Source organism: Hordeum vulgare, chromosome 2H (genome assembly GCF_904849725.1).
Source record: "Hordeum vulgare subsp. vulgare chromosome 2H, MorexV3_pseudomolecules_assembly, whole genome shotgun sequence".
Classification (NCBI taxonomy): domain Eukaryota; kingdom Viridiplantae; phylum Streptophyta; class Magnoliopsida; order Poales; family Poaceae; genus Hordeum; species Hordeum vulgare.
Window position 1 is genome coordinate 72,681,475 of NC_058519.1, and position 8,724 is coordinate 72,690,198.

Below are 8,724 nucleotides of genomic sequence, written 5' to 3' on the forward strand. Positions count from 1 at the left end.
GTAAGTGGGCTAGTAAGTATTTACTTTTCTCTTGTAACCCACTGGGTGTGCTCGGATGTCGTATGATTTTTGCAATGGGTTCGCTCTTAGTGAACCCAGTGGGTGTAGTCCCCGAGATTTCTGTCGAGTGCTTGCACCCGCAGTTGTCTTTATACACATTGTCTTTGACTTGACCAGATCAAAAATTAATCTGTTCGAATACTAACAGTTGGGGCACTCGGAGCGCACCTACTGGATGAGTCCTTGAGAGTAATTTTACTCAGGTCGGGTAGTAGTAGCCTCATAGGCTTAGGTGTTGTCATGTAGCTCAATAGGGCGGACCTGTTTGAGTTTCATGCCAGTGGGGTCACTCTGAGTGAACCCACTCGGTGTAGTCCCCGAGACCGTTGTCGACTGCTTGCGTCGGCAGGGGTCTGAAGAACTTAGACTTTTTATTGTTGGAGTTGTCTGATCGTCTCTTGGCGCTGGCTGGCAGAAATCTTGCGAGATGGGGACAGCGTACGAGACTCTTAGGGGAATAAAAAGGATAAGAACAAGAGGATCACCAAGGTGGTGTCGGCGACGATACGGTTAGGGCGATTGACGGTGGTTAGGACGGGGACGGAAAGGCACTAAGTAAACCACACCTACACATATGCAAACTAAGAAGTCAATTTGAGCTCAAATTGCATATAAATAAAATAAACTCCCACATAATTACTCTAAAACTAAAATCCACAAATCACTATTATTATAGAGCATTGCACGATCTAATCTAGCAATGAGAGATGAAAGGACAAAGTTGCTAACCTTTGTGAACACTTGGATGGATGGTGTGATTCAAATCTTGACAAATCTAGGAGGAAATTGAGGATGAACTCGAGAAAGGGAAGAGAACACACGAGAGAAAGGAGAAAACAGAGAGCTTCGACTCGGGCTGGATGAAGCAATACTTATAGTCATACTTTTAGTCCCAGTTGGTGATACAAACCGAGACTAAAGATATTTTCTAGTCTCGGTTTGGATTACCAACCGGGACTAATGGACCTCGCAGGGGCCCCAGCCTGACGAAACACTGCCACCACCCCTTTAGTCCCGGTTGGTAACACCAACCGGGACTAGAGGTTCCTAACAAACCGGGACATAAAGCATGCATGATGAACCGGGACTAGTGGCACCATTAGTCCCAGTTCAAAAGCAAACGGGACTAATGCTTCAAACCAAAGCCTTGTTTTCTAATAGTGTACCATATGCTCTATCTATCACACGAGGTTACCTCGATAATTAAGATTATAATACTCATACAAGAGCTTTGGAGTTTTAGTGACTACACCTCGAGAATACCCAACAATTGGATTCCTATTATCGTACTAAACTTTTATATCACTAATATTCAGAATAATACTTCACCTTCTCCTTGCTCCTAGCCTCACCATGACTCGTTCTCCATGATCCTGGGTACGTGCACGTATAAAAACGAGGACAAGATAGGAGACATCTATGAAACAATTTTATGTCATGCATGCATGACGTTCATTCAAAGCTCTTCCATTGATCCTCACAACATATATAGGGTTGCAAGGCTTTTACCTCAACCCAAACCTTATCGAACTATTCACACATGAAGATGGTGGCTATGGAGATGAGATGTCAACGACTAGGGTTGAGGAAGGGGATGATTATAACTCTGTTGTGTAAGACTTCCACTATGCTATATGTTCTGTTGATATTTTTGTTTGGTCCCCTTCATAAGAGTTGTTCGAGTGGATGATCTACCTCGGTTTCCATGGCATACGTCCCCTCATACAATTGATTGCGATCGCATGGAATGTCGTCTTTGGCTCTGGCACCTCTGGTGAGTCTCTTGTTGATCTCCTCTATCTTCTCCTTTATTTCTTTCCAGGTATTGACTTTATTTTGTCCATTTGTAGTCTATTTCTTCTAGATTAGAATAAAAAAGGATTTAAGGGATCCTTTTCCTTCATTAGTCATTATTACCAATATTCGAGTGATTATCTTGATTTGGAGAAATATCTCGGTTTCAAAAAAGGTGGACCACTCATCACTCACTGTCGCCATCGTGCATGGTTGGGCAAAGCTTGGCTAGGGATGACGGCAGTATGATGGTCTCTTCTCCTTCCATACAGAGCTGATGCGCGGAAGCACTCATTGGGAAAGTTTCCAAGTGAAAGTTTTATGTTTCTGGCGCCTACGATGGAGGCACCCATGAGCGTCGCTTGCTTCCCGAAGACATCGTCATGGGTCTCATCCTTGTTCAACGTTTCCAACTGAAAATGCTTATCTGTTTGTTTATACTTGGTAGCAACGATGCTTCGCATCATCACACTCTTGCGGGCGTTGTCATGGAGCTTGGGATCATGTTTGTCTTTTCATATACTTTGTTAGAGGATCTAGCCATCACATTGTATCATTTAGCCGTGTAGTTTACCATGTTGTTGCTTTATATATAAGCGGGGGATAAATCCTCTTTCGAGTGCAAATCTCTAATACCCAATTTTTCAGCGGTCGATGTGCCTAAACTGTTGAATTTTCATCCAATGTCAACCATGCATTTTTCTTCCTTCAGCACTCCAATTGACATGCCCCATCTTGTGCCGCCTGAAGTCCGCACTCATCCCTGGGAGCGCTTTCTGTGTGCAACTTGTTGCCATGTCCTATCCTCGCCGCCACCTCTGTCATGTTGTCACTGTGACACCCTACCCTCTAGGCCTCGTTCTTCTACAACTCCAACAACCAGCCCCCACCCTGCACACATATAGTCAACCTCTTCCCTTCCTCTCCTGTGTCAACAGTGCCGCGGGAAGCCGTGTCTCCTCTTCCTAACATCCGACTTGTTACCGTGTTGTAACAATCATGGACACCTCCTAATTAATACGACTCTCAGTCTAAAAACATCTCCTAATTTGATCGGGCCACAACAAACATCAATGTCAACCCCGGTTTTATCCATTTATGGCAATCACCATGCAACTCACATGCTCTAGGTGCGAAAAGTGGGCCACGCACGGCTTCCTACCGCGGTATGACAAACATCGACATTGGTCTCTAATATTCTCCCTCTTGTTTAACCAATGGTGGCTCCCAGCGCAGAAACTTAACCCACATGATGTTTTTGACCGTGTCACGAGAAACATCCATACCTATCTCCCTATTTAGCCTCCTCTGTTAACCAATATTGGCTTTCAGTGTGAAAATCCACATGCAGGTTGCGACCGGATAACGACAAAAATCACTGTCAACCCTTGTTTTACTCGTCTCTAGTAACCAACATGCAACTCCCATAGCTCTAGGCGCGAAAATAGCGAACCACATGTAAATTTCAACCACGTCGCGACAAAAATCCACGTTGGTCTCCCACATTATCCCTCTCAAGTAATAAATATTCACTCCCAATGCACAGACGTAACACACATGCGGTTTTTGACCACGTCGCGACAAACATCAACGTCAGTCTCCTGAAATAGCCCTCTTTGGTAACCAATATTGGGTTTTAGCATGTAAACACAACGGACATGTGGTTTTCAATCGAGTCACGACAAACATCAATATGATTCCATGCTTTATCCATTTCTTGCAACCAACATGCAACTCACAAGGCTCTAGGCACGAAAAAGGGACCCATATGCGGCTTTCTACTGCGTCATGACAAACATCAACGTCGGTCTACGGCGTTATCCCCTTTCAATATCCAATATTGGCTCCCAGCATGAAAACGTAACCCACATGTGGGTTTCAACTGCGTCACGAAAAATACCGACATCAGTCTCTCGTTGTATCCCTCTTTGGTAACCAATATTGCCTATTAGTATAATAACTTGACCATCTTGTGGTTTCAACCGTTTCGCAACAAGCATCAATGCCGGTCTCCCTCTTTATCGTCATCCTCTGATATCAATATGCAACTGATATGCCTCTCGACATGAAGACAAAGCATACATGTAGGTTTCGATGATGTCAGGCGGAACATCGACATCAATTTCCCGTTTTATCCGTCTTGGGTAACTCATGTCGGCTCTTAACGTGAAAACATAACCCACGTGTATTTTTCGTCTTTCGTCCGTGGTGTGACAAACAACACGTCAATCTCCCACTTTATCCTTCTTTGGTAACTAATATGCAAGTCCTATGATTCTCCACACACCAACGGAGAAATTATCATGTACTCGGGGTTGTTAGCATGAGTTTGCACCAAGAAAGGTATTTTATTTGCATGCATAGGAATATGATGGATTGCAGATAAACCAACATCGTAACCAACTGCTCTGCTTCTAAAATAAGAAAGTAAGAACAAATTACCACAGAACATTATGTTAACATTACGATGAGCAATAATCTTGCTAAATGCCCTTTGGCAGCACAAAAGTGTGGTAGATTGTTCGGTACCTTTGGATCAACACTCCAAGTAAACTGAAAGTAAGATGATTTGTCAAGAAAATTAATAGTTAGAGCCAGAAGGCTAAGAACCCGTTTCTTTGTATAGCTGGCGCCCATTAGTTAGAGCAATAGGAGCACACGATGTAAACGGCGACAGCATCCTGGTTTTCAAGTGATCATGATGGCAGTGTCGTCCGCTAGTTAACTTGTAGTACGTGATATACGTGACGGAAACAGTCTGCTGGCCTTATGCTAGTACTGGATCGCATGGGTGTTTCTTTTCTTTTAAGAAACGATATGACACGTTCACTCACTTGGTGATCAAAAAAATTATGGCTGGTTCCGAAGATTGGATGTTTCGCATTTGTATCTTGTTTCTTTGACAGATGTTTCTTTCTTTTGTATTGGAAAGACAATGGTCTAGTAATTTCCCAAAATATATATCAATTTTTAAGATGCATGACTATGAGCCACAAATGGTTAAAACTAAGAAGAATCAGAATCACGTGAGTGGGCATGTGGTACTCCTGCCCTGTCCCTCAGGATATCTGTATCAAACTACGGATTTGACGTCATGTGTGTGTGCATGCCATAGACGTCTCTATCAGCAAGGAAACGCTGACATGTGTCTTTGATTTAACTTGTAGTGAGTGTGTATGAATGACAGTGTGTATTTGCTTGCGTACAAGCATTATATATCCGATATTCCCAATATTTTTTATGATTAATACGTGCAATTAAGGAGTAAAGCTCCATGCATACGACATGTGGCACGCCAGGACAAGGAAGCTGACCTAACGTTGCATTGCTCTATGCACCCCCAAACCCACATCTCTCCCCCACAAGTACACACACCCCTCACCTCAGTCGACAGTACTGCTCGTCAAACTCGAACGCTAAGTTAAGTACCATGGCCAGCAGCACCAACGACGTGCGGAGGACAGTGCGGGAGAGACCGGTGGTGGTGGTGGGGCGGCCGGGGTGCTGCTTGGCTCTCGTGGCCCAGCACCTGCTCCTGCGTCAGGGCGTGAACCCGGCGGTGCTGGAGGTCAGCTACGACGCCGACCCGGCGGCGCTCATCTTCGCGCTCCGTTCCAAGGACGACAACACCAAGTTGATCACCGACGTCGCCTTCCCGTTGGTGTTCATCGGGGGCAGGCTGTTGGGTGGGCTGGACCGACTCATTGAAATGCACATCGCCGAGGAGCTCGTGCCGCTCTTGAGGCAGGCAGGAGCCCTCTGGGTCTGAACCGACCTTGCTTCATGACCCGCTGCCAGTTAATGCATGCCAGCCTGATCGGTTATAGTTAAGCTTCCATTCCATGTGTGCGAGTGATTTGTTTCCTGCTTTTTTCTTCACTGTATATATGTCCGCATGTCATATACTCCATCTGGTATTGTAAGCTCCCTTTGTCCTTCAAGAAATGGCAAATAAACCCATCGAGTTTGTTCACAAGATCGACCTGTGAAAAAGGTATTGTAATCATTATACCGAGTTTCATTTCGTTTTATTTCATTTTTGCGAGGAGACTTTCAGATTGTTTTTTTTCCTTCCACAAAAGCTTTCAGTTTGTAGAATAGGCTCGAGGAAGTCATGAATTTTGTGAGCTCTTATCTTTTGCAGGCTCGTGTCATGACTGCTAGGTAAAGGTTTGTTGAGGCCATGTGTGCGTGGACCGAAGAAGACCAATAATTTACTACTGTCACGGTCACTTTTTACGTCGGATATAAGATTTGTCTGAAGTTATACTTTGTAAACTTTAATAATACATTTATAATACTAAAGTTATACGATATGAAATCAAATTCATGATGCATTTAATGATATTGATTTCATATTGTGCATAATAAATTATTCTATATGGTTGTTTAACTTTACGAAATTTAACTTCAGCCAAATCATATATACAAAGCAAAAATGACCGGACGAAGGAGCAAAAAAGACAATAGTTACAGAAAAGGTTTTTTTTTTATCCGCCGAAACATTTTGTAAAGAAAGATACTAACTCTAAAATACTAAGGTTATACAATAGGAAAATTAAATTCATGATGCATCTAATGGTATCAATTTTATATTGTGAATGTTAATATACATTTTTATATAGTTGATAAACCTTACAAAGTTTGGTTCCAGACAAATCTTATGTGCGAAACAAAAATGACGGAGGGAGTTACAAAACAAAGAACAAACTGCACCGTTTCCAGCAAAATTCGGTTGTTGAAGCGAGATAATAGTTACGAAAAGGTCTATTTCTAACCGGCGAAACATTTCAAAAAGGAAGAGAGTTCAGGAGTTTGACCCCATTACCTGTGGCGGGTCGTTTTGGGGACAATTAGGAGCCTTGGCCTCCCTTTCCTAGAAGAAAATTTGCCAACTAAGTCTATTTTTCGGCTAATTGCTCTATTAATTCTCCGGGCTTTCTGATGGCCCTAGCCATTTCTATGCCATATTCAATCATTTGGTCCATCCTAATATTTGGTTCACGCTCCGTCACTACCCATTACCGACGTTGTTTAATGCTAGTTTGGACGTGCGCGTTGAAATAACTATTCAAAATATTATGTTGGTCGGCAAAAATAACTAACATTATGTTATTATATTGGTATCTTATATAACAAAATTCGGTAAAGGGTAGACTACATTATATTAGCTTGAAATAAAGTATCAAGGAGATACACACGGCTAACACCAAGAGACATAAATATCCCATAACTAAGTTACAAAGTCAAATAAGACCGAAATTATTTCTTAATGGAATAAAAAGAATAGAAAAAACACCCAAGCATTGAAAGCAATGATCAACAATAATTAGTGCAAAAAACGCTAGTCCCGGCGTTCTAATAATTACATTTTTAGAGTGAAAAATCGTCATCACCAATATAACGCCATTCTTAACAAATACCGATGACGTCTAGATCCTACACCATCATGTAAAATAGCAGTGGCATCACATATGTTACCATGCTACCACTATACCGGTACTACTAGTGAGCTGCACACTCGCTCACACACCACCACTAAAAACTTCTGAAAACAAAAAAGGGTTTGAAATGATTACGAATTTCACTATATATACACTGCTGAGATCCACAAATCGAAAAGCGTATTACAAAGTATGACTTAATGCGTCAGCCACACATTCCAAAATGCTTATCGAGCGTGTGGAGCTTCAATGGCATCCAGCGGTCAAGGAGCAGCAGCTCGACCAGTTGTAACCGAGAAATAACTTCTCATTAATGAAAAACGAGGCTATAGTCCGGGTTGGTAAGGATCTATAGCTACGGTTTATCAATCAGGACTATTACCTTGGGACTAAAGACCCCTCTCCCCTTTAGACCGGGTTTGCTACGAACCGGGACTAATACCTTTTCACGTGGTTGGATGCGTGCGTGTCGTGGCCGGGATCTTTAGTCCCGATTGGTAACACCAATCGGGACTACAAGCTTTGATTATTTTGGTTTTTGGCGTTTTGTGGTTTTGGGGTTTATTGTTTATTTTTTGCTTTTCATTTTCTGTTTTTCATTTAATTTTTTTTCATGTAAAACATATCTTACGCTAGTACATACCATACACGTTAGCATATACAATAGGATATCTCGTAGGACCAATCATATATCAAAGAATTTCGAGAGGGACCATATATATGCATGCGCATATTATAACACACAAAAACACACACACATATATACATACATATATATATATATATATATATACATATATATATATATATATACACAATTTGGTATATACAATTTCTCCTACAATTTCCGGATCAATTACACGCATACATTAATAGGTGAAGTGGAATTCTCCTTTGGAATCCTGAAATTTCTCGTATGTGTTCAGTTCGGAGGATTTCTTCCCGCTTCTCCAACATCTTTTAAAGAAGAAGACCAATATGAATATTTTATACGTGCGTATATATATTAGACCATGATATAAAAATTATGAATATTGTTTACGTACCTCAAGAGTTCCTGGATTTTTGATCAGTCGTTCAATTATAAAGCGAATGGTCTCGCAAACATAGTATGCACATAGATTAATTATTCCCCGATTGCTGCCGCATGCAATGCTTTATGAGAATAGAATTTAGTCAGATAATAATCAAGCATTATAATGATACTGAAACTAGAACTAAAGATATGCGTGGACGTAGCTAGTACTACTTAATTATCCTGGACGTTGTCCACCGTAGCTTTGGTTCCCATTCACCACGAACATTCTTGATGAACGGGCTCCAAAACCTGCCCGGCAAAGAAAAAGAATAAAAGGAGTCATTGATTAATTGATATGAGGAAATGAACTAAAGAGGCCGACATAGTGCGATGATGATTGAAATTACC

The 8,724-nt window shown here is 41.7% G+C and overlaps 1 pseudogene; it reads left to right on the forward strand.

The window, feature by feature from the left end:
• Nucleotides 1–5,830, forward strand: part of LOC123425527 — a 30,961-nt pseudogene extending 25,131 nt beyond the window's left edge.
• The last annotated feature ends 2,894 nt before the right edge of the window (nucleotides 5,831–8,724 follow it).